The sequence below is a fragment of the Peromyscus maniculatus genome, chromosome 8 (assembly GCF_049852395.1).
Source record: "Peromyscus maniculatus bairdii isolate BWxNUB_F1_BW_parent chromosome 8, HU_Pman_BW_mat_3.1, whole genome shotgun sequence".
Lineage (NCBI taxonomy): Eukaryota > Metazoa > Chordata > Mammalia > Rodentia > Cricetidae > Peromyscus > Peromyscus maniculatus.
This window is the reverse complement of record NC_134859.1, coordinates 19,675,923-19,702,952: the sequence shown is the minus strand read 5'-3', so window position 1 is coordinate 19,702,952 and position 27,030 is coordinate 19,675,923. Positions and strand designations below refer to the sequence as shown.

At 47.3% G+C, this 27,030-nt stretch overlaps 1 protein-coding gene across 1 annotated transcript in view; it reads right to left on the bottom strand.

The window, feature by feature from the left end:
* The window catches only part of Slit3 (slit guidance ligand 3), a 595,100-nt gene that overhangs the window by 358,244 nt on the left and 209,826 nt on the right, over positions 1–27,030 (bottom strand). The gene's annotated exons all lie outside the window — the stretch shown is intronic.

The following is a 27,030-nucleotide window of genomic DNA, read 5'->3' as shown; positions in this document are numbered from 1 at the left end:
TGCCAAATAAACCTTGCTGTGACAGTGGAGAGGTATGGAAGAGGGTCGTTCCCGGCGGCTGGAGTTTCAGGTAAGAATTAAACTCTAATTGAGCAAGCTGGGACCAGCCTCCTTTGCTCTTCCCGAGCTCCCTGGCTTTCCTTTACTCTGATAAAGTTCTCTCAGTTGGTGCTTCCCTTCGGCAGGAAAAGAGACTTCGATACACAGAGACAGTCGATGGCCGCACCCATGCACGGAGGAGACATGGCTGAGACAAATGCCATTTACTTCCTTACAAATACTGATCTTTCAAGACCAACGTGCACATCGCCGCACCGTACATCCAGAGTACCAGTAGGTGCAAAGAAGAGATTTGTTGACTGGAGTGCATGGGTGAGTAGGGGATGAGAGCTTACCGCATGCTTTGCTAAGTTCCATCTTCATTATCTGGCCTGAAAGGCATAGAGGTCCACCCCAAGTGGCTTGCCTGAGGTAGAGCGGCTTGGAAACAGGGCACCCAGGGTTAGATCTCCTTGCAAGCCCTTTACCTCCTCCAGGAGGCATTCCCTGCTGAACCAAGACGATGAGCTGGACGCCTCTATTTCTCTTCCCAGGAAACCTCACACTTGCTCCCAACTCGGCATCCACCAGTCCAAGCTTTATTCTCGCTTTCCATCAAGAAAGCTCTTGGATGCAACCTGCTTGTGTTGCTAACTGCTCTCTCTCCTCCCCTCCCCTCCCCTCCCCTCCCCTCCCCCCCCCCTCTCTCCAGGGACAGGACACAGACAGGACTGAATCTATCATTCAGTGCGGACATACTGAGTGAATGACTGGATTTATGACTGACTGAAGTAAGCAGCAGGACTGAAGTAATGACTTACTTCATTAGTCAGAATCACCAAGGCAGAATAGAGAAGACGGAGGATGAAGAGGATCTGTTGGGCAAGGTCGAGGCAAAGAGTTGAGGCGGTGCCTGAAGGGCATCAACCCTCTAGGTAGCCTATGTGTGCCCAGTTGGAGCGGGAGAAGTGAAAGTGCCCAGAGGGACCACCACTAGCCAGGGATCACAAAGCAAATTAGGGGGCACTGGGGTCTGGCAGAGCAACATCTGTACTGCACATTGTGAGCGCCAGATGAAAGGCATGCATAGAAAACCAAAGATCATAGCGCTCTTTTTGCAGCAATGAAACATTCCTAAATCAATACAAGGAGGAAGGTGAGGTACCCGGAATCAGACCCACTGCAGAAGAGACGGTGTCCTTCGACACTGTTTTAAAAGCCAGGGAGGAGCGGGATGGTGAAAAGAGACACAAGAGAGATCGACAACCTGTTTTGTACATCGGGAACTTCTCCGGACCCAGCAGCTCTGGCTGACCTCGGAGCAGATCAGGACCTAGCAAAGGACTGCACACTTAGAGCAGGAAGAAAGCCACCAGACGGCCGGCCGCAGTTGGAAGCCACTCTGCACCAGGCCCTCATGGAAAACACACTCTCAGCATGGGAGTCTGCTGGGCAGGAGACAGCGGTACCCCCAGCTTCTCAGGGAGGAGGGCTCTCATCTTATCTCTCCATCTTTCTCAAGTGCTGAGCCCTGCTTTTGGAAATATTATGAACCCCATGTGTGTGAAATTAGAAACAAAAGTGATTTCTCAGAGATAAGTGTCTTAACCCTCCCAGTGCCTTGCCCTCCTCCAAACCCATTCTGCCCTGACCTTGATTCCAGGCCTAAACTCCTTTTTGGCAGTGGAGGTTATAACCACACTGCCCCACCCACCATTGGCTGGCTTGATTCTGGTTCTTGCTGGGTGAGGGAGGGAGAGTACCTCAGCCAGAGTCAAGGTACACTAATTCTGGTATTTTTGCAAGTTGCTTTACTTCTTTAAGAATGATTCAAGTTGACTTGTAAATTAGAAAAATGTGAAAACAACAACAAGGCCCCACATCAATGCATAGGTGAACAGGATGATCTCCCTATCTGGCTGTCCTGTAGGCTCGCTCAACTCAACAGGTCCAAAATTGCCGCCTCTAGGCACTCCTGAAGCCATTGCTCCTTCCTCTCGCCCTCCGTTCCTCAGACTGGTAAACAGTCTCCCTCAGGTACCAGACTGCAGCCGCTGAGACCTCAGACACTCCTCCCTAGCCGTCTCTCCCCTCTGTCTCCCAGGCCTATTGATTTCTGCCATTGAAATGTCTTTTGGATCAAACGTGTGACCCCATCATTGCCATCCAATCTCCCGACACGGGCCCTTACTCTTCCATCCTTGAAAAAATTTGAACATTGATTTTAGGAGGTGCGTAGCTTTCATGTGGAGGGCAGGGCCTAACTTGCAGGAATTGGTTCTCTCCTACCATCCGGCTCTTGGGGGACTGTACTCAAGATATCAGATTTGGTGGCAAGTGCCTTGATGTCTGAGCCATCTTGCCAACTCTCTCCCATCTTTCCTGGAGAGTCTGTGTCTGGTAGTCCCCAGGGGCCTTCCCAGCATCATGATCATTTGTTTTGCCTTTCTGTCTCGTGTCCCTTCTTTCCAATGATATGATGGTGCCTTTAGCTGGGCGGGCTGAATCCTCCAGCACTGTGTTGCCATGGCTGTCTCCGGAGTGTGGAAGCTGGAGATTTAATTAGGGGCCAAGGCAGGTGCAACAATTAAAAAGGAGATTGATGTTCTTAAACCAGACACAACAGAATTTAGGCATCTCCATCACCATGGCTGTCTACCCAGCAGTTTCTTAGTCTACAGACTCTTTCCACAGTGCTACTAAGAGCCCAAAATGGTGCAGACGCTTCAGTCTTTGGATATAAAAAGCAACGTTGGGCTTGCGTGCCAAGTCAACATTATGCATTATTTTTTTTTTTTGCCTAGCTAATAATAACTATGATAAGGTATTAGAGATACAGTGTCTCTTTCATCTCTGTGGGTAAGGTGGATTTTTTTTTTTACGGAAGGTTTCCTAGCCTGAAACGGGGAACCCAGATCCCTTGCCCCACTAACTCAACTGTCTAGAAAAATCATTAGAAATGTTCACTGCAAACTGAATTAAGTAAATTAGATAATCTTCTCAGGAAGGCCAGCAGCCCACGAGAGGCCACTGAAACTAGCATGGTGAGGCAGGCCATTTCCTATGTTACTCGAGACCTATGTCACACGAGCCCTTTGAGGCCAGAGGAAAACGTGCATAGCTGGAACAGAAATCCAAATGGCTTCAATACACAAGGACAGAGTCAAAACACAAAGCTTTTCCATTTTCCTACAGACGACTGATGGCCAAACTGTGACACAAGTGTTATATACTGGATTCGAAGTGGCAAGAGATAGGGAGCCTACAAAACATAGAGAGTTCTCAGGGCTTTTACAGTTCCTGGGATGACCAGAGCAGGCAACAGAAATCCATCCGGAGGCTTATAGGCTCAGAAATGCCTTTCTTGACTTTTGCTCTCTTACGTTATTAGCCTCTCCTGGGTCGCCACCCCCCCCCAAAGTGATATAAATACAAAGGCCAACTGGCAACAGACGTGGGGAACAGGCAAGGGTACCGTGAAATGCAGAGAGCATCGCAGGACTTCCAAAGGCCAGACTGGCTGCTTCCCATTTTCCCTGGCTTCTCTCCACACGGTCCAGTTCAGAGCTCCCCCACACCCCACAGGATGCTGGGAAGGCTCTAATCGTCTGAAGATTTAGTGTAGTGGTGAGATGAAGTGACATGAAGGCATATAAACTGGCATTTAGGGTTGACAAATGACGAGCAACACCCTTAAATCTGCTAGACATAAAGCTAAGTTTGGAAATGGGTGAAAAAGATACAATAAATGTGAAGTTCCCAGGGTCGGTTTGTGGTACTGTTTATATTTGTTGTTGTTGGCATTAACTGGACCATGAAATGTAGCCGTGAGTAAGTGATCTTTCTAAGGGAAGCGCCGGCCTTCCTGTGTCAAGCTTAGCCGATGGCTTCCTGTAGAGTTGAGCTGTTGTTCACTTGGGGTTCCCTTCTCTTCCCCATTTTTTCCCTCTAAGTCAATGGAAAACCTCCACAAAGGAGATGAGGAAGAACTATATGTGAGGGAAGGGGTAACATTTTCTCTAACCTGCCAAGTAATGGCAGAGACCTATCATCAGGTGACCCAGATTTGCTAGACCATCCTGATCAATGTCAACGTCATCTTTTCTTCTCACTTAGTGTCCCAGTCTTCCTAAAGGAAATTCACACAGTGGTTGGGGATGCAATGTTTCCCTTGTGTACAAATGTACAAGCTCCTTCTAGGCAGTGAGCATTGAGCTCTGTCTGTCCATGTATGTTGGTTGTTTGTCCAAATGGGGTCACATCTCACTTCTTACATTATCTATCCAGCCAGCCAGCCAGCCAGTCATTCATCCTCTCCCTGGATATTCTTTCTAACCAGTTCACCAAGCGCAACAGTATTCCAGTGTTTCTTTACCACTACGGGATCTGTGCAGGGAGATCTGTTCATTCAACAGGCCCCCACCCTGTGTCCCTGACATGCAAAACACTGTTGTCCGAATGAAGCAATCAGAGAATCAACATCATGCCTTTCCTTAAGAAATTTACAGCCCAATAAAATACCAATTAACATGAGGATTTATCCCCCCTTTGAACTGAATACTATGCAGCCCATTACAGTATTTTTGTTTTGTTTTGGTTTTGGTAACCCCATAACACTATTTTTATTGCTCTGACTGCCAATCGTAATGTGAGATTTCCTCTGTGACTAGGAAGAATGTACTGGAAAGGGAACGATGGCATAGATGTCACATTCAGATCACACCTATCCCTCTCAGAAGTTTCCACGCACCTGACACGAGGCAGAGTCATCCCTGGCCTGTTTTGTTGGCTTTATTTTATTTTTATTTTTATTTATTTTTTGATGTTGTCCATTTCGATTCAGCATCATCCCAGGGCTCCGCTATCCTACTGAGTCTGGCTTCCTATCATCTCTTTCTAGGTCTGGATTTATCTGAATGTATTCTTGAGAAACTTGTCAAGATCTTCATTTGAATCATTTAAAAAAGGAGAAAGTGAAAGTTGGCTGTTTTCAGAAGTTCACGTCAACTTCTAAATGTGGTGACAGACATAATAAAAGTCGACCTCCAAGGGCCTTTCAGAATTATAAAGGGGAAAAAATTTCACACATTCAAGGGATCAATTCAGATGCACAAAATATATAGAGAGGAACAAAAAGGAAAGAATAGAAAACCAACAGAATTAGTTGTAGTTTTTTTTTTTTTTTTTTTTATGGCATTGAAAAAGTGCCCAGCCTCTCCGCTTCCCTAGCCGCCGCTGGGCTGCATATGAAAGAGTAAATGGCGCTCTGGGTGCGGCTTTTCAGTTCCCTGCTTAAGTTTCCCCCAGCCCAGGATAGACTCCAAGGAGGAAATGAATCTCCGTGGGGGTCCTGCCTCTGATTAGCTTTCACCTTCCACATGAGGTGTCAATCATGTTAATTGGAATCAATAGACAGCCATTCAGGGGCCTGGGATAATTAAGCAAGCCATAAAGAGTAGAACTGGAGCCCCCTTTAAAAATTAAAAGGGACCCCACTGTTTGCTAACATGCTAAGCCACCTTGGCCACCTAAGCCCTGGTCTGCTTTAAACCCACTGATCAAAGAAGAGCTTCTGCTTACCCCATGGGAAAGGAGAAAATCCACCCTTCAGAAGGGATCATCCATTACTTTCCTATGGGAATCTAAACTTAAGGGTGTTAGAGCTACGAGCCAGGCTGTTCTACAGAACCGGAAACGTCAGAGGGAGAGCGTGAGCAACTGTACACAACCAAGACTCTAGGCTCGCACTCCCTGGTGTTGGAGCAGCCTACCTGCAGAATGCATCATGTGTGACCCCCGTTCTCCCCAGAGGGCAGAGCACAGCCAACTTCACAGGACCAGAAGGGAAGAAGAAACACCGACAGCAAATTACAATAACCGGACATCCCCAGCCCCTTCAGAAAGATGCCCCCGCCAGTGAGCGTCTTCACAGAAATCCATGTGCATTTTTATGTCCCCTTTAAAACTTGAAAGGGAACCCACATACCCCGCCCGGTGTTTGCCTCGAGAAGGAGAAGAGGGTTCCTTCACCCACATGGCAACATGAAAAGAAAATGAAATTCTGTCCCAAGGCTCATGAGTTTTTTTTTTCCTTCTTCTTCCTTTTCCTGAGTCAATGAATGCCAGATGTTCTCACAAAACGTCTTCATATCTTCAGGACAGCCTGCGAGGTTTCTATTTATTATTGCTCAGAGGCCAAGAGGCCATAACAGATTTATAAGGCGACTGTGGTCATTCTTCGCGTCTCCTATACTTAGGGATGAATGCGGCCCGCGTCAGAGACAGCTCTTCTTTCTATATAATTTACTTCCCTGGGGCCAATTAGCCAGGTCAGATCAAGAACAGAGGTGGTTACCCCCCTACACCCCCTCGGGCAGTACCAGGCTTGCCAAGGCGGGCTAAGCCACACAGGCTTCCAACTGTCAGGAGGAGGAGGAGGGCTGAAACTGTCAAAAAGAACCAAGAGTGTGAGCATCAATAAAGACATCTGTCAACAACCTGGGACATGTGGAAGGTCACATGCTCCCTTGGCCTTGGCCTTGAGGAGACCTCAGCCCAAATAAGCCATCTCACTTCCTGGTCTTCCCTGGCTGAATTGGGTTCTGAGTGGAAGGAGGGTGGACTTCCTTCCACACCACCTACGTTTCCTCTCAGACCACTGCTGAAACACAGTATCATCACCTCCGTCTGGTGCCTACAAATTCAATGGGTTCTTTCATGGTAGTGCTACCCGCCACCCGCCACCCCCATCCCCCCCCCCCCCCCCCCCCCCCCGCCATCCCATAGTAGCTTTGTTCTGTTTCAAAGCAAAGGCGGGTGCTGTGGGGAACCATGATACTACCCCCCACCCAGGTAAACATGTTGAAAGTCACCCATGCCCACGAGAGAGCAGCTTGCATTTGGTCTGGATATCAAAGCGCCTTGGTAGTAAGTACAGGATGAGTCCTGTCTAAACAGCACCCCGTGAGATCAGTGCTGGGGGAGGCAGTGTTATACCTGTAGAGTGATTTCCACACCGTGTCTATGTTCTCCTGAAATCAGGTCTGCCACTGGAGCTGGCCACCCTTTTCTAAGGCTCCCAACCGAAGAAGCCTCCCTTTTAGCCCAGCTCTAGAATGAACGGAGGGTCCACAGACTGAGCTGGGAAAACGGGGTTCCTTCCTTTTCCTCCAAAAGGGAAACACCATTTGCGTTTGAGTCTAACTTTTGTTTGTTTGTTGACAAGGTCTCTCTGTGTATTCCTGGCTGTCCTGGACACCCCCCCCCCCCCCGTGTGTGTGTGTGTGTGTGTGTGTGTGTGTGTGTGTGTGTGTGTGTGTGTGTGTGTATGTGTAGCGGGGGCACAGTAGGGTCCCAATACCCTTCTCAGGGACACACACACCCTCCAATGACCTGATTTCCTTTTAGTAGGTCTTATAATCCCTTGCCACTAGGCCCCCATTAAAGAATTAATCATCTCCCAGTAACTCTATAAGTTGGGCATCACTTCTTTCACAACTGGCCTTGTGTGGTGTGTGTGTGTGTGTGTGTGTGTGTGTGTGTGTGTGTGTGTGTGAGAGAGAGAGAGAGAGAGAGAGAGAGAGAGAGAGAGAGAGAGAGAGAGGAGAGAGGAGAGAGAGGAGAGAGAGGAGAATGGTCAATCAAGAACTTTGACAAGTGTATTAAACATAAGCCAAGTAGCATTGTAAGTACTGTGGGCATAGATGTGAACACAATAAAGTCTTTCCTTTCTGGAACCTTCCATTGTACATGGGCAGATGGATAATCAAATACATTTCAGGTAGTGATGTGTTCTAAGAGAAGCAGAACAGAGTAAGATGACAATAACTGGCTAGGAAGACCTCTCTGAGAAGGCGACACTTCAGATTAGACCAGCGCAAGGTCAGAGGACACTTGGGTGGAGTCTGAACCATGGCACTGAGGCAGAAATACTTTGATCTTTTCAAGACAGATGAAGAACACCAGGAGAGGCTGAAGCCTCAAGGTGATAGAGGAAGTCAAAGAAGCAGGTAATGGCCTACGTGTGGAGGGCTTCATCAGCCACAGCATGAAGTTGGAGTTGATTCTGCAAATTACAGGAAATCAGTGAGACAGGCTTGGGCAGACAGGCATGGCATGAGCTGGCTTGTCCTCAGACAGGATTGCAGAGGAACATAGGTGGAGTCTGGGAGGTCATTCGGGCAGTCTTCCTAAGTCCAGGTAGGTGCTGCAGAGGCTTGGAGGAGCCAGTGGAATGGGGCAGTCGAACTTTTCATGAGCATGATGGAGACTTGGTCTGACTGGGATCCAGAGCTCTGCTATGGGCAGTTGGAGCCTCCTTTTCCGTCCTCTTCTTCCTTCCCTCTCTCCTTTCCCTCACTGGGGATTAACCACCCAGGTCCTCATGAATGCTAGCTCTTATCTCTGAGCCACAACCCCAGCCAAGCCTCACTTTTTCATAAACCCGGTGGGTGAGGGCTCAGCTTGTGGATTATTGGCTGGGCAGGCTTCCCAGCAAAGAGAAGGAGAGTCCAAAAGATTCCTCAATTACTATGCCAGTTTTCATCCCTTCTGCATCCCATTAAACATGTGTGTTTATCCATATTCACATCTCCACGTGCTGCCTTCCCAAACCACCTCTGGAGAGGCTGGGCATAATTGATTTGTCCTTTCAACATGCGTTGTTAAATTGAGTGATTTTGACATCACATTGCCATCAATAGGGAGGTTTGACTTACAAACTATTTAGTGCATACAATGGATCATTGGCTACCTCCCAGACATTCATAGCTGGCAATCCCTTAAAAAAAAAAAAAAAAGAAAGAAAGAAAGGAAAGGAAAGACGAAGCAAGTTTCCCAGTGACTTCAGCATTAGCTGCTGGCTTCCAGGATCTGTGCCTATTTGAGGCAGAATTCCTGCCGTTCCTGCAGTTGTGAATTTCATGGTTTCTACTTCATAATCACTTTAAGAGACAAGGGAGCAGATTGGTGGAGCTGATGGTGCCCCACGGCTGACTTCACAGTCCTGGGGAGAAAAGGGGCACCCTAGCAGGAGAGGCAGCCTGGTGCCACAGAAGGAATGCCCAGAGTCAAAACACTGACCAATCTTCCTGGATGCCCGCTATCCCCCCCCCCACACACACACACAAGCTGGATGACCTTGCTAAGTCTCTTAAGCTCTCCAAGCCTCAGTTTTTTTCAGCTTGGAAAATAAAACACTATTTGCCTTATTTGGTCCCACAGTGACCAAAGAGCACACGGAGTAAGTGAAATGGTATCAGGATTTTAAAAATAATTCAAGATACACTTCCCCATTTTGGTAAGCAGGATTGCCCCTGTACACCCTGTCTGCTGCAGAGACCACAGTGAAGTTCAATGGTCCACATGTAAAACCCGCATAACCCACAGAGGCAGGAATGCTCACAAGCTTCTAGTAGAGCACATCGGAGGGGCCAGAGTAAAGCCTGTGGGGCTACCATGAGACTCCAAAGCAAGGCAGAGAGTATATCCCAAGGAGAAGCAAGACCAGACCAGGCTATGGTTCCTGGAGAAAATGTTTCAGAGAACCCGTGGAATGTAGGTGGAGTCAGGCGCAGAAGTTGCTTGGGGAGGATAAATCTCTGATAAGGAGGTAAGTTCCACCTGCCATAACTGGCAGCCAATGAGAAGGAAAGGGCCAGGGCATGGAACGAAAGTTGCTACTTCACCCTGGCCTTGGGCACTGTGTGGGTTTTTCCTCTATGCCTTCTCGGTTAGGAAAGCAAGAAGCTGCCTTGAAATACTCAGAATTCATCCCAAAGAGAATATGTGACTGGAAAGGAGACCAAGCAAAAAGAGATGCCTTTGTTTGAATGGGCAAGGTTTGGGTTTTTCTGTCCCTTCGTTGGTGTAGAGGGTGCCAAGATGAGATTGGTTATGGGAATACCTGAGCACCCTCACTTTGTGTAAGGTGCAAACATGATCTGTTCTGTTGCACCAAATGGGACCTGCATGACCGTAGGTGCTGGGGCTGTGTGTTCATGCAAAGGCTTTCTCTGAATATTCTCCCAAATATTTTCTGCCTATCAGAAGAGCAACCCATCAAATAACCTTTTCCCTGGGCCTTGTGAAACCTTTGTAAGAATGTGGTGGGTCAAACACTGGTGGTCCCTATGCATTCCCATTCCAGTCCCCAGTCACTGTTCAAATGTTCTGAGCCTGCCTGCTTGCTTTGAAGGTGGTGCTTTGTCATACGAGGGAGAAGCCAGGAAGATCGGCTGGGTAATGCTGGCAAATGTGTTAGACAGACACACTGTCTTAAAAGTATGAAGGTCAAAGAGAAGCCACTTGTACCTTTGATGGACTATCTGGGAGACGCAGAGGAGGAGACTGCTGCCTTGTGCACGAGATAAGAGAACTGAGACATGCAGCCGTGAGTCAGGGGCAGAGTCCGGCACTGGGAACTAAGAGGTACAGTTGGTTCTGAAGACTGAGTTGGCACCCCTGTGTCTGCAGCATCCCTCTGAAAGTCAGACTGCAGTCCCGTATGAATGCTTCGCTGCGCTGGCACAGGCTGTGGGCAGTTTGGCTCTATGAGGACGGTGTTCATTTCTAATCCTGTTTCCTGTTTTGGATGTGCTCTATGCAGAGATTTGGACAATAGGCTGAGACTAGAAGGTGGAGTAAGGTTCCTCAAGTCAGGAAAATGCTCCTCCCCAGGGAAAGACTTTCTGCTGCTCCAGTGGGCAGCGGAAGAAGAGCTCCCGGAATATGGCAGGCCACGAAGTCACTACCTCACACCAAACATGGTACAGAGGCTGTAATGCTGCAACCAAGGAGAGTTCACCCGGGAGTCGAGAGAAGAGCTGGCAAGATGAAGGTTCTCATAAGTCAGTCATAAGCCCCCAGAACCCTCATCGTCCTTGAGCTGGGGCCAGAGACGCTGATCACAAGCTCATGACATCCTTGACCTTCTTGGTAAAGAGTCACTGTCAGAATCCTCCTGATGATGAGAAGGCTGCAATTTCTTGGGCATTCAACCGCAGAGAGTCTACGGAGCATACCATTTCATAAAGGTTCTTCCCTCTTCCCAGGAGCAGGGTGAGGCAGCTCACCCTTCACATGCACTTGAGAACAGGGATAAAGGGAGCCAAGGTATTTACGCACTTCCTGCTGGATCAGACATCATATGAGGCATTCTGCAAGTATTACCTGCTTAACGTTACAGCAGGCTGGCAAGGTGGCCTTAGGGTCGCCACTCTTTGAGGGTGCCACGTCAGGTAGTTAAGAAGCATTGCTGTACAGAGGAGCAAGAATCTGAATCCGGTGCTGTGTGTAGCTTGTTCACATCCCTTGTTCGCATCCACAGTTAGACTGCAGAAGTCTCAAACATGTCTCCTTCAGCCCACAGATGCAATCAGTATGCCTAGTCTACATTACCATGTTTAATTAGTCTTCAACATTTGAAAGATAGGAAATTTCACTTTAAAAAAAAATTTAAATTTCTGGCTTGATTTTTTTTTAAAGCCCTGAGCATTTCAACTCCACTTTATTATCACGGTGCCCACCAGGTGGACACTGAGGGGCAGCTGTCCCCCTCTACTAAGGGACCAGTTCTCCATGGAGCAGGTGTGATCTGCATGCTTGTGCTCTCCTCCCAAAAAAACATGTGTTGAAATTCTTATGTTTGAGGTGATAGCATGAGGAGGTAGAACTGAGCTTCATGATGTGATTAGAACCCTTATAAAGAGCCCAGACAGGGACTAGAGCGATGGCTCAGAGGTTAAGAGCACTCGTTGCTCTTCCAGAGGACCCAGGGGTTTAGTTCCCAACATCCACATTGGGCAGTTCATAACCACCTATAAACTCTAGCTCCAAGAGATCTGATACCCTTTTCTGGTCCACATGAACCATGCACACATGATGTACACATATAATAAATAAATCTTTAAAAAAAGTGTGTGTGTGTATGTGCGTGTGCATGAGTGTCTCTGTGTGTGTGTGTGTGTGTGTGTGTGTGTGCGCGCGCGCGCGCGCGCGCTCTTAAGTACCCAGAGAGCTGTCGCTTGCCTTCCACCACATAAATTCACATTAATAAGCTGACAGACTTCAGCCTGGAATAGACCCTTACCAGAGCCTAACCATGTTAACCTGTCTAACCCATGGAGAGGGTTCTCTGTGTCCCCTGTTGCTTCTGCCCCCACCTCCTGGGAGAAAAGCTACAGCTGCCGGATGAACAGTATTTCTGGGTGTCTCCTGAGGAACTGTTTAAGCTTTCTTCCCGGCTTCAGATCTATCAGACCACACGGCACAACCCTGGTTCCTGCTCCTCCATGAGAGTTCAGCTTGAGGCTCAGGTATGTGTAAAGAAGAGCTGTGGACCATAAGCTGAATGCCTTTCAGCGTATGTGAGGTAGTGACAGCCCTGTGTTCCACTCGGAGCCAGGTTAGAAAGATGAATGACTATCTGAACATCTCTGGGGGAAACACACCACCTTTCTTCCTGCTTACACTAAATGGGAACAGCAGTGCTGTCCAACTGCTGTGGGCCAGAGACACTAGGACTCAAGACACTGTCTAAGTAACTCTCACCTCTCAGTGGTCCAGTTTTCTCAGGTGCCAAGTAACCAGATCTACCTCGTGGGGTTGCTGTGGGGTTCAGTGAGGTCATCTGCTAGCATGCTTCAAGGATCAACTTTCAGTAGATGTAAGCCACTTGTATTTCCCCATAAAGGTTTCCTTCCTGGCTCACTAAGGATTTTAAACCTCACCAGGGATGAGAACATTACTTCACAATGGTGGCACTGGGACACCCCCCACAGACTGATCCATTGTTCCAGGAAGAGAAATCTCTGGACCTATTACTTCCCATGCTCTAGAAGATGTTATGCGTCAACCTGGAACTTGAGATGGGACCTTCTGAGGTCTGCTCACATCTTGGGTCTGCATTATTCTGCTTAATTCTTCCTTTAGTCAGAATGATAAATGCCATTGAACTTATACGGAGGCTTACCAACCTCCACTTCATGATCCACCAAGTACTAGTTTTGATTGTAGTCACAGTCTATTAGCCACACAAACAGAAGCTCTGTGGAGACATCCTCCTCGAAGTGTTAGAGCTTCCACTCTGTCTCTAACTGACCTTATTACAGAGTTTCACCCAATCCCCACACAGGATGGCTCCGCTACTGTCAACGAGTCTTTTACAATGTACACAGGATTCATCTGTGCTTGGCCAGGAAGACCAACTGAAGTAACATCAGCGGGATTCTCCCAACACTAGGTCACCATTAATCTAAGGGCACGACTTATCCCTGAAGAAACATCCCTGCTCCCCTCAAATTGGGAGAGATAAGAACCCGATGAGTGAATCATTCCTTGCCCCCACGCATGCTCTCTGGACAAAAAAATGCCCAAACAAAGGCTGTCCTTCTGCTTTGAGCAGAGTCTGAGTCTCTGTCATGCTGAAAAGAATCCCATGCAGTTAATTTGACACATAGACCTGTGTGTGTGTGTGTGTGTGTGTGTGTGTGTGTGTGTGTGTGTGTAAACTTGCTCAAAATGAAAACTTTTCAAACTAGATTTTGGAATAGACACTTGTTTGAATTGTGTTTTAGAGTGCACTTATTACTGCATTTGGTGTATTTGCTGGTCTTTCCCAAACTCGCACCAATTAGTGCTCAGTGACTGAAAAGGCCCACAGGAGAGGCCTCGGTCATGCTAAATGCCAGTCAGGCCCCATTACCAGCTGTGCACATAGGACTGGCCACTCCAGATGTAGGACCTTGACAATCACGTCTGCATTCTCCAGGGTCATTTGGGTCTGATTGCCCTTTACAGAATTCCTCTTCTGCCTCGCCTTAGCTCCATCTCAGAAAGGAGGGAACACTGATCGCTACCAGGAGCGGACAGCATCTTTTAGTAATCCCTCCCTCATCTGTCTTTATGTCTTCATTCCTTTTCATATCCCCATTTCCTTACGGCTGACTGACGGAAAGGATAGGGACAGTTTTCTCAGAACTGAGGCTCCCAAACACTGCGACATTCCAATAGTTTCTTGGATACTCTCCTCAGTCTTTATCCCCTACCAGGGACTCCTTGTTCCAGGAGCCGTTCCACCTATGGCTACATTCGACTTCCTCCTTTCTGTGCCTGGGAAACAGGGAGATCGTAGTGAAAGTTTTATATGTGCAATGTGAACACCATAAATCAGGGCCCTGGCAGTATTTAAATCTGTGAAATGCAAAGGGAATTTAAATAACAAGTCAGCCACACAGGCAGGTGGCCCCCGAAGCTCCGGAATGTGCATCTCACGCTAACAGCTAGCAAGTTTATATTAAGGTACCAGAAGCGGTGAGCAGGAGGAGCAAAGGTGTTAACAATGACTGCAAAATATTTCTTTAAGGATACATTTCCTCTAGTTCCTCCCAACATAAATTCTGACAACGCAAATTCTGGAATCATCCACGAAATCATGTATCAGAGAGAGCTGCTTTTGATTTATGGAACGATTTGAAAAAGCAGTTCTTTATCCTGGGACAACGTATTGGTTAATGTGATGCAGAGTAAATTCTTTTCATAGAAGGAGAGCTTAAGTTACAAAAGCAGCCCATAGCTAAGATGTACCTTTCATTCTGCTCGGTGTCACAAACAGCATTCTGTTACTGTCTCTTAAGAAGCAGACACATCTTCGTATATTTACAAGTCAAACTCAGCTCTTGGGACTCACGATTGGCTTCCTGAAAGGACCCTTATGAAGTGGGAAGGAGATGAGAGGAAAGAACTTTTGCCAGCCACATACTTCTTGGCTCTGAGAAACCCTATCTTGACTCTTTGGGTGGCTGGAATGGAAACTTACTCTCAGCAGTTTAGTCCAATAACAGCAATCCTGGTCCCACTGGTGAATGCCCCGTATGCAGCAGGCCCATGGCATGGGAATATTTCCTGATGTGTGATCTCATTTGCTGCACGAAAGAGAATCAGGGTTTTCTCTTTATAAGGGAGATGCAACAGAGGCTAGGAAGGTGCGTGCTCTGACTCTGGTCACATGGTTGGGAAGAGACTGAGACAAAGTTTGACCCATATCTTGCCGGATTTAAGAGGTTTTGATTCAACCGTTACTGTTCCTCATGCCTACCTGCAGCTACAGCAGCCTGATCCATTCCCTCTTGAAACCTATGCCCCAGGAGATGGAATTTCTTTCAATATTGATTCCATTCTAGGCATAGCAGCTAGGTTCTAGGGATATACTGGTGACAGACTGGGCACTGCACATAGATTTCCACAATGCCACACCCTTAAGGCAGGGAAGGGAATTGTTCATTCTACCTCCTTGTGTGGTCATATATTGAGTACCCTAATAAACTTGCATGAGGATCAGAGGACAGAGCAAGCCATCAGATTAGACATAGAGGTCAGGCAGTGGTGGCACATGCCCTTTATCCTGTCACTCGGGAGGCAGAGATCCGTCTGGATCTCTGTGAGTTCAAGGCCACACTGGACACAGGTCAGGCAATGGTGGCACACACCTTTAATCCCAGCACTTGAGATCTCATGCTTTTGCTTGGGAAGCACACATGCCTTTAATCCCAGGAAGTGATGTCTGGGCAGAGAAAGGTATATAAGGCATGGGGAAACAGTAACTCACTCTCTTTAGATTGGGGATTTCGTAGAGGTAAGAACTAGTGGCTGGCTGTTCTGCTTCTGTGATCCCCAAGCAAGTTTATTAGGGTACACAATATATCACCACATTCTTGTTTTAGCAAAAGGGAAATAAGAGCTTTTCAGGGTTTTCTCCAGCATTTGGTAAATTAGAACACATCTATTTGCTTGGCTTGACATATGAATTTTATCATTTGTGGTCACCGCTTCACTTTAGCCTTCACAAATTTGCTTTGTGAGAGGTGTGAGAAATATTAATATGGCCCTTAAAGAATCAGAATTCAGAGAAGCACGGCTCACATCGTAAACGGTCCTATACAACATTGGCGGGAAGATTCAGCATTTAGCCTGTAGATACCACCTGCTGTGCTCAGAGGATTCCGGAGTTGAAAGAGTTCATTAAGAAGTAAGACTCTCCCACACCAGCTCCAAACATGCTCTCATCATTCAGCCTACTACCCACGGTGCTGGAATTAAGATGCACAGAAGAAACGTCTTCTACTCGATGGATAACATGGAAGTCATCACAAAGAGCCTATTTCCCACTTCCCTCCTCTTGAGCGGCCTATCTGAGACTTCCGCCAGTGTCCTGGTGTTCCCAGAGGCTCTAAGCCAGTATCTCTTGGGAATACTTTTGAGTGGGGCCCAATCATCAAAACCACTCTGTTTTAAATTTGACCTTTCCCTTGACCTTGTATTCAGCCACATCAGACACACCCTGCTTACTGCTAGGGAATGTGAAGGCCAAGTTGGCCCGGCCAAGGCATCCTTGGTTCCTGGGAACAGTTCTGTTTCCATGGCCCTGGGCCAGTGTGGAGGTGAAGACTATCAGTCTCCAAGAGCTCCCCAGGAGCTGGCAGATCTTCTTCTAAAACATCATGTACCTCTTTCCCTCTGTCCCTTCAGGAGGGAGGGAGAGACATACACAGAGACAGGAGAGATAGAGATAGAACACACACACACACACACACACACACACACACACACACACACACACACAGAGGGTGGGGAATGACAGATAGACAGACATAGATAAGAAAAACACAGAGAGACAGAGATAGAGAGACAAGAGACACACAGAGACATAGAGACAATGAGAGATAAGACCGAAGACACACATACACAGAAATACAGTGACAGAGAGACAGGAGACACAGAGACATTGAGACACAAAGAGGTAGACACAAAGAGAGAAAAAGAGGGGGGACAGAGAAAGAGACAGATAGGAGACAGAGATAGAGACAGAGAAGTCACACATCACATACACATCATACACCACACACACACACACACACACACACACACACACACACACACACACTGAGTATGAAAGAGATATGTGTGTTTGGGTGGGGGAGACCTAGTAGTTACGTCAAGGCAAGGCAACTATAAAGTGACATGTTAGAGCAGAAAATGGCACCTGTTAATTTCTGCAGTCCCTTAGATGATAACCGCACTATCCTTCATTGTCTGCCACCTCTGTGTTGGATACTGTCATTATCCACTGGACAGATGGGGAAACCAAGGTTCAGAGGAGTAAGACAACCTAACTGATGCTCACAAAGCTAGTCAACAGTAGATTCAGGATTTAAACTTTGTCGACTATAGTAAAACAAATAAAACCCAGGCTCACCAAAAAATTTGCTGGGGGGCTCTGACTGTCAAGGATAGACTGTGTGTGGTACCATTTTATTCTGCAATCCTGAACCCAGGGTTGACTCTCTCTTCTCTTCAGCATGAAGTGCTAGAGGCAGTCAGGGGAAGTTTTGTTTCTTTGGCAAAGGAGAACTGAATCCTTCAAAAGATACATGACAGTAAAATTAGCATCCCAAGGTGGGCGAAGTACAAAAAGAGGCAGTTTTCAAAATAAGAAATTCAAAATTAAAACAACTGCCATTCTCCATGCCTTGGAACTTACAAAAGAAAATGAAAAATAATCATCCTGCATGTTGGAAAACCCAACTACCAGTCCTTTCCTAGTCTAACTGCCCTTTTGTTCAGTCTCCTTAGAAGACAGTGGCAGTGCCTCGCACCGACAGTCTCAACTGCCTTTGACCAGTATCTAAATGTTCACCCCAGGAAAGAATCACAGTACATTCAAATTTTTTATATATATATTGATAAGTTGCCAATAATAATATAAGCCTTAACATCGTCCAAATGTTCAATAAAAAGGCAGAAATTAATAAGTCATGGTTATATTTATGTAATGGCATCCTTGGCAGATCTCAAAAAGCATTTTGTAGATGATTTAATGGCATGGGAAAGCACCCATGATATATTACTATGACAACAACATGCCATTTCTGAAAAGAATAACAGAGATACAAATCCATGCCCGGAAAAAAAAAGACAGAATAAATAAATAAAGGCAACATTAGTAGTAATTATGAGTGTTGCCTTCTTCCTTGGGGGGGTCTATCTTTGTAAAGATGTCCATCTTGCACATTATCCTTTCAGCGAATACACGTGTGCATGGACATGAACTACAGTTTATCCAAACAGACAGAGGAGAGAGAGCTAACAGAAACCATCAGTGGCCAGGAGGCAGTCCCAAAGTGCCCGCTGTACAAGCATGAGGACCTGAGGGGTGTCCCCACCGTGCTTGTTAAAAAGCCACCTGTGGTAGTGCATAACTTGTAACCCCAGTACTGGAGAAACATCGATGGGAAGATTCTTGGAGCCGGCTGGCCAGCCATCATGGCCTAGTCAGCAAATCCCAGGCCAGTGAGAGACTCTGTCTCAAACAAAAGAGGGTGGACAGTTCCTGGGAATCTACACCTTAAATTGACCTCTGTCTTCCACTTGTATGTACAGCCATCACCGGATGTGAACTTGTACATACACAAACATATGTGTATGAACATAAGATGGGGGAGAGCAAAGATTATCACCCTATGTGAGTTATGGACCTCCTGGAAGAAGCCATCTGCCTATAAACCCCAAGTCTCAGAAGGCAGAAAGGAGGTCACAGGTTCTACCTCAGACCAGTGAGCGTCCTAGCCAGCAGGCTGCGAGCTCACAGACATCCAGGTATTTGAGTTTTTCAACTTACATCCCAACCAGTGACGAAACTACACTTCCGGAAATATTCCAGTTGGGTTACGCTTTCTAGTAACCTCAGACTTCAGAGAAAAAGAAGTGGGTTGTGTTTTAAGCAGCATCACACAAACACACAGCTTCTCTCAGAGGGCAGGCATTTTCTACACCTGCAGGCTGCCCAGTCTCGGAGTCTCTCCAGCAGCTCTGAAGTGCAACCAGTTGGGGGGGGGGGGAGCATGCTCAGGCCAGCTGCCACCAGCACTCAGAGCATCACACTGAGCAAGAACACTTGAGGAAAATTATTAAGCTATGATCATTATTGGCTGCTTTTAATCACAATAATGAACTAATACAGCAGTACTTATGCTTGGGGAAGTCAAAGAGTATCCATTAAAAATCTAATTAAAAGCCAGTCCTTAAGAAGAATCATGGCTTATTTATCTCTCTATTAGGTAATATAAACCAGTGAACTGTACAGCTTGGAAATTTTCCGCCAGTCACGCTGGTAAGCAGTATTCCCTTTTCGGTTGTAAAAGTACAATAAATCCTGCTTTAAGGGAACTCTTGTTATGTTTTAAGAAGAGAGACAATGAGGGAAGGAAGAAGCGGGGGAGAGGGGGGAAAAAGAAATGTTAAGAATAACATTTATATCCTGCCATTTTCCAAAAAATTTCCAGGTGTAGATTTCTGTAAGAAAAACAAAAATGTATGAAGAATGATCTGTTAGTGGTAGAATGGGATGCTTCCATGTAACAAAAAAGGGAAGAGTGACCAGTGGTGGGCTGGTGGATAGTGTGGACAAGGACAGCCCGTGAAGGGCCCCAAATAGCTGTGCTAGGACACTCCAGGTCACTCACTATGGGTCAGAGCCAGTGAGACAAGCAGCAGCCTTGCATAGGCTGCCAATCCCCACCTGGTCCAGGCTGGAGCAATGACCATGTACTGCACGATCACTAGAAAGATGACCACTAGCCTACGGATGCACAGTGATCCCCAAGGAGCATAGCCTAGGGTTCTGGAGTCTGGAAGTTGGCTGACCTCCACTGGATGTCTGTGAGTGTGTCTTCTGAGCTGTAATGTTATTGGCAGAGAAGACAGTACGGAGGTATCAGGCTACATGAGCCAGTGTGGGAGTACCAAGCGCTTTGGTATCAGAGAAGCAAAGGAAGAGAGAAAGAGAGACAGTGTGAAGAATGAGTGTGAAAACTGAAGTAGAGTGACTATGTACACCAGGATGATGAAGAATCAGCTAGAATCAGGCCAGACCACAGAAGAATGCATACCCTCCTTAAGTTTTTTTGTTGTTGTTGTTTTGTTTTGTTTTGTTTTTGGAGACAGGGTTTCTCTGTGTAGCTTTGCACCTTTTTCAGGAACTCACTTGGTAGCCCAGGCTGGCCTCGAACTCACAGAGATCTGCCTGGCTCTGCCTCTGAGTACTGGGATTAAAGGCATGCGCCACCACCGGTGGCCACCCTCATTAAGTTGAAGGTAGTCAGGGACCCACAAAGGAGACCACATTTGGGGTCAGGCCAAGGTTAGAAGCGGATTTGAGAAAGGCTGCTCTCCTGAAGTTTGGAAGCCATGATGGTTGGGAGAGGCCAGGAATTCGGTGATAGGGCGAGACTGAGGATCAACAGTAGAACAGAGACAAATGGGAAAATAAAAGACGATTGAGAAGTCAGAGCAATCTCATTAAATTTGGGGCACAGGGGAGGTTTGAAGCTAATTTCTAGGGTTCTAAGTGGATGGGTGATGGACAAATACAGAATGAGGGAAGTCTGGGCCCTTCAACAGACTAATACTATAGTATTAGTGTATGTATTAGTATAGTATGGCTTCACCATACACTCAAGGGGTGTGTCCAGGAGGTACCTGAAGATGCTTCCAGGATTCAGATGGCATCCCAGCGGAGCCGTACAGTGCGCTAACTCCCTCTTAGGGGACCGCTGCTGTAGGGCAGACATCTATCTGCAGTCCTGGCCCGGGTGAAAGAAAAGTTGTTAACCACTGCACATCCTGTTTCACAATCTCAAGTCAACTCCTGTCACTCGATCACAGCCTGAAAGAGGACTAAAGTTGGAGGCTACAGCCAAGACTCTCACCAGAGAAAAACAAGAGGCAAACTCGAACTACTCGCTTGGTCGGCCGAGATGACCTTTCGAAACAGGTCTGAACTTTTGTCAGCGTGCTATCGGTATTTCCATCAGCAAGTATTTCAACCAGCTAATGTTTGCCAACTGGGAGGACCGAGCCCTCCGTGCGGCGTCAGGGTTTCTGTGCTAATGTGACCTTCCAAGGTATTTAAGGATGCAAAGGCCAGATTCATCACCTGAGTTCCCCAGTCCATCGGCTGAATGCCATAGTCCTGTCCACCAACGGAAGCCTAGACTCTCTCTCTACTTCTTCCTCTGAGCTTGGAGCGCTAACCTTGGAGCGCTAACCTTCAAATTGACCTGAAAGGCTTTTTAGACTCACATGTTGCCATCATCAATCAACCTTCATCCTTAAAAGGCAGAGGCCACAGCAGTAGGTACTTAGCACTGAGAGACAGAGACTGGATGTGAACTCTGGCTTCCTTCCTTCCTACCCAGGACCAGGTGCTTAAACTGCTTTAAGCTTAGTTTCCCCACGTGTAACGTATGTCGTGTAAGAGGATCTACCTTACAGGACACATCTAAGAGACTGACGTGTGATCTTAGCTATGAAACAAACACATGGCGAGTCTTAAGGCCACTTGCCATGGGCTGTGTACGTGGCAAGTTGATTTGTGTGGTTATTGCCGTCAAAGCCTTTCCTACACTGAGTCTTCCAGAAGGTACTGTGTTAGCTTCTGTCCCTAAGAGGGGCCACTGTAACTCAGTGTCTCTGAAGCACCAGATGAAGTCATTTCTGCCCAGCCCTGAACCTCTAACACTATTTCACTGTTCTAAGAGGTAGTGGCAGGAAAAACCCAGAGTTTAATTAAATTCTTATTTTGAACAAACTGGAGGAAGAAAAAGAGCCTTTGAGGGAAAGACAGTTCATAAAATACTGATTACTGTGTCCAGGGCCCACTGCATGATCAATGGCTACTGTAAGAAAGCGTAGTAGGAAAGGGCTTTTTTTCATACTGTACGTCTCGTTTACTTGGGCTCAGCCTTCTAATGAAGTTGTACAGGGCTAGGATCCTCTGTGCTCTGCATTTCCTCCTAATAACACCAGCCTCAACTTTAGGGGAGGTTTCTGTGGTAGCCCTTTGACATGGAATCTTTGCTGTGTGTAAGCCTAGAATCCAGGATCACCATGGGGATTGAAATTCTGCCTGACCCGCCTTCCCACGCAGACTTTGCATTCTTGAGTTACCAGTAGGTCTTATGTGGCGTCTCACTTAGGAAACAGGCTTGCTTTCTCAACTGCTCTGTGGGGTTGGGAGGGTGGGAATGAGGCAGGCGAGGGAGAGGTACTGGGTCAGTATGGTTAGAGGAGGATGGGGGGGGCGGGACAGGTGCAAGGGTCTTGGAATAGCACGGAAATGCTAGAAGGCAATAAAAACTCTCTTTGATGTTAGGTGGGTCTAAGTTGGGCTGAATTAGGACTAGAATAGCTCAGTTCTGATTCCCCACTAGCCAAAGGGTCCTTTATGAAGATACATGATAATGACCAAAATCTCATTCCAGGGCTCAGGAGAGGGAACAGGAAGTATTGCCTGCAGGTGAGTGCATTCTATCAAGACAGAGGGGTTTCCTACATTAATGGGGGCCTGGTGAGGGTTCTGCACATTTAGCAGCCTGACATGAGCAGCAAAGAACGAGTCACATTGTTGAGAGCTCTTTGTGCCCTGCTCTATGCCAAGAATACTCCATGCCTTCTCTTCTTCAATCCTGCCACCTACTTCCTGCTGCATGGTGTCTCCTGGGGGCAGGGAAGTCCCCAAGGGCAGTGACAGCCACAGTGTGACTGGACTAAGCGAGAAGGCTCAGATCAGTCTTCTAGTGGCTGCCGTGTGACCTTGGAGAAGCCATAGAAGCTTCCTGAAGCCTAGATGCCTCATCTATCAAATGAGGCGTGAAAATAGCTGCTGGCCTTCCCTGGAGGGTGGTGAGGACCGAAAGGCTTAGGCACCAAGGACTCCCAGAAAGCCAACAGCCTCATTAGTCACTTCAGCTCTCCCCTACTCCAAACAGACTGTGATGAAAGGTGAGTACAAATGAAGATATAACTTATTGTTCAAGGCTAAGCGTCTCCGATGGATCAAACAGAGCCACCACACAAGTGGCAGGTCTTGCCTGTCTGGGGTGGTTTTATGATCCTGACATCACCACCCATGGAGAGGTTTGGGAATGTTTTCTGACTCCAGATGGCAGGGGTCAGCTGGTAGCAGCGGGGGGGGGGGGGGGGGCAGCCACAGATGATAAAATTCACTCCACGTCACCCACACACACACAGCTGTGCCACTGGCTGGAGTGGTCCCTTGGGCACTTTTCTGTCCATTCCAGTCCAAGCATCAGGGATGCTTTGTCTGTTGTCCATTTTTTTTTTTCTGTCTCTAATGCCCTCTCTTCTGATCTAGAGATCTTGCAACAGTTTCTTCTGCAGGAGCTCAAAGTGCTCCAGGTAAGGTTTCTTGCCACCAACTGAAATGCTACCCTCCTCTACAGTCTACCCCCAAGCACACAGGTAGTCACAGGTGACCAGAGGCTGATCCAGTGACGATAGCATCTGTTTAATATTTATTAGCAAGTGCTCACACAGCACAGGGGGCATGTAAATCATACAGAATTACCCCTTAGACCTGGTTCCTGACACCCCACTGTTCTGCTTGGGTTGAATTCTTCTTATTCTTCCTTGGGGGCTATGCCCCTTCCTACCACTAGGTGCTCTTGGGGCGAAGGAGACCTCCATCTCTTGACTCTCCAGAGGTACCCACACATTGGGATGGAAGAAGACATCAGAGTCCATGTCTAGAGTCTAGTCTTAGGTTACCCACAGGCCAGTCTTCTATACACAGCACCCACCAATGTGGATAAGTCCAACTTTGCATGTGCCCTCATCCCCATAAGAAGATTCCTCCCTTTGGTCACCCTCCTCCCCATAAGAAGAGTCCTCCCTTTGGTCATCCTTTCTCAGGTTTTGTCATTGTTCCTCCTCCTTCTAATGTTTGGGGGGCTCTCCCCTCTTTGGGTTTGGGTTGGAGAAGTCTGGTTATCCTAGAAACCTGGTTAATGGTAGATATGTGTTTTCCCAGACTCTCACAGCAACAACAGTAATGTATCAACAAGGACGTGCCAATCACACGGAGCAGTTCCACATCCATGCAAATGAGGGGTGCTCCTCAAAGAAGCAGGGATTTGGAAGAATTATCTCTAAAGGCAGTCGGTGGAGGTCCAGCTCTAGGGCAATGGTGGCTAGAGAGAGCAGTACTCCATTCCGTTCTGGAGATGTCCAATGAGCCCTCTGCTGTCTCCTGAGCTGGGTGAGGAGTCACTGCTTCCCTCCCAGGGCAAGGCTCATGGGTGACGCTGGGTACTGTGAGCCACAGGGGATTTCTACATGGCATTTTCTCAGTCTATAAGTAATTCTACAGGATACTCAATACCATTTTTTAACACATTTATTTTCTATTCAAATTACCTATACACTCTGGTTCTGTGGCCTCCAACTAGGAATTCTGAGAGATACACTGCAGGTATAAACAGCACTAACGAAGATGTCACAGCTAACACCTACTGAGAGTCTCCCCATCCCAGGTACCACCCGAAATGTTATTGGTGAAAAACTCACTTACTCCTCAAACACATCTGGGGAGGCCAGTCCTATGGGCAACCTGATTTTACAGCTTGTGGAAGCAGAAGCTCCCAGAGGCAACCTTCTGAAGGCCCCACCTCCTAAGAAGCAGGCTTCAGTAGGGGATGAAAAGGAAAGCCATAACCCTGGGGCTGTCCCCAGGGGTGAGAACATTTATGCCATCGAAAAGTCTTCCAATGTGCAGCTAAAGATTATCCCAGGGGGACCAAACTGTGGCCTGGGCCTTGTTTGTCACCGATACAAACAACTGGAACAAGGGCTCAAGTACCTGCTGCCCACCGCCGCCGCCACCCCCCAACCCCCCAGTGCAGAAACCACCAAGAGCGGCAGCCCCAGGACAAGCCAGCTGCTGGGAAGGCACAAGGTGCTCCCTGGCAGGTCACTGCTGACCTCTTTAATCACCACCCTGTGATTGAATTAATTAGGCTGAGAGCCCTGGACACTGGGTTGCTCTCACATCTGGAGTGGTTTTATAACCCACGAAACTCATCGCAGAAGGCCAACTGTCAGAGAAGAGAGTCAAGAAATAAACATAATTCATCACTCGGAGACTCTGCTTATGGTTGGGTCACCACTGGCCACCTGGGAGTGATTGATGGTCTCCGCCTCGTTCTCATTTTTGGACCAGACACATGGGGGTGGTAGCTGGGTTTGATACCGCCATCATCATTTCTCATTCCATGAGAAAGTCTAATGTATCTCTGAATACAGCAGAGGTAGGGGGTGGGGGAGGGGAACGAGGGGCCTGTTGATGTCAGGATTTCTGAGCAATTTTCTTGAACCAATGACAATACACATATACTGGAAAGAACATGTCTTTCTGCACCGTGAGTAAGTGCCAAGCCAGACCTCTCCCTGTGGGTGTGACCTTGGTGCTGCTGGTATATGTGTGTGTCAATGCCAGGAAACATTAAAAGCCTGTCCTAAAATCTGGTGGTGCTGGCGGCATTTTGATAAGACCTGTTGTCTAAAACTCCAGGGTCCAGAAAGTACCTATCTCCACTTCAGCTTGGTCAGAGTGGGCCCTGTGGGAGCTTTCTGTCATCTGTCAACTGAGCCTGGTTCGTTTAAGGCAGAAATAAAAAGACTCAGCTTCCTATGTGTTAGGAGAGAGGTACTGCAAACATCATTCACCTCCGTAGTGTCTTCGGAGTTCCAAAGTCTTAAAGATCTGGTTTTGCTCTGCGTCTTCTCTCAGATTTCTGCTAGTTCTTTCTCCAGCTCCACTCATCGAGAGAGACTGGCTATTGACTAACCATTAGATCTTCGGTGTCTGCCTCCATTAGCTTTAATACAACAAATCCCAACAGAGGGGTTGTGTGTGTGTGGGGGGGGGTGCCTACATCTTAGAATGGGCTCAAGATAGGAGCTTCCAGTTTCTTTAAGAATCTGCTATGTGAGAGGTTAGCATCCTTTAACAAAGCTAAGGCCCTGTCCTCTCCTTGGATGGCTACCCACAGAAGGAGCCCTAGGAAGTTTCATAAAATAGATGCTGCTAGCACTTGTGCTGGGGTGGTTTGTCCCTGGCCCGAGTGATGCTGAGGGGCCACGGAAAAAAGAAGCCTTGCATTTCCCCAGTCGTTTATGAGGAGTCTTATCAAAGGCCAGTGGCATTAAGGGATTTTTCTTTAGATTTCCAAGAGATCAGAATTTATTCTGTAGGCTGTGATGATTGACCAGAGCTAGCATATAACAAGCATTCCATAATAATTAGTCAGATAAGTGACTTCTGCAAGCTTTGACGTCAGGAAAACGACTCTGCCTGCACTCTTCCACTGTGCTGCGGTTTGAAAGTCTCTTCGTTTCCAAGTTCATGTTGAAATTTAGTTGATACACAATGATATTGAGAGCTGAAGCCTGGGAGTGGAGGGGACGGCTCAGCAGTCAAGGGCACTTACTGCGCTTGCAGAGAACTCAAGTTTAGTTCCAGCCCCTAAGTCAGATGGCTCACATCCACCTGTGACTCCGGCTCCAGGGACTCGAACACCTCTGGCCTCTGCACGCACCTGCACATACCCACACACGGACACATAGATACCTATACCTAACTAAAAATGAAACGCATCTCTCTTTCAAAGGAACTGAAAACTTCAGGAGGTGGCTGGAACATGAGGGCTCAACCCTCTTGACAGTGTTTAATGCTGTAGGAAAGAGCTCACGGGAGGGGTTACTCTCTCTGACCTTCCACCTTCTACCATGTGATAATGCAGCCAAAAGGCGTCACCAGACACCATCTTGACTTCAGACTTCAGAGCCTCTGGGACTATCAGAAAATAAATCTGTCTTTATAAAGCACTTACTCTTGTGTGTTTCGTTACAGCAGTACAAACGGACTCAGCCATGTTGTCTTTGCTTCTGGTTCTGTTCTACTTTCCAATGGTTTCTCTTCTTCCGTTCTCTATGCATCTTTCTAGTTGGCTAAAAGCTCTTTGTACAGGGTATGTACAACTGGGGAAGAAGTAATCTGTCTATTAACCTAAGAGGAAGGGAGGGGCAGGGAAAATTCATGGGCAAGCCCAAGAAAGAGAAGATAAGGCTTCAAAGAGT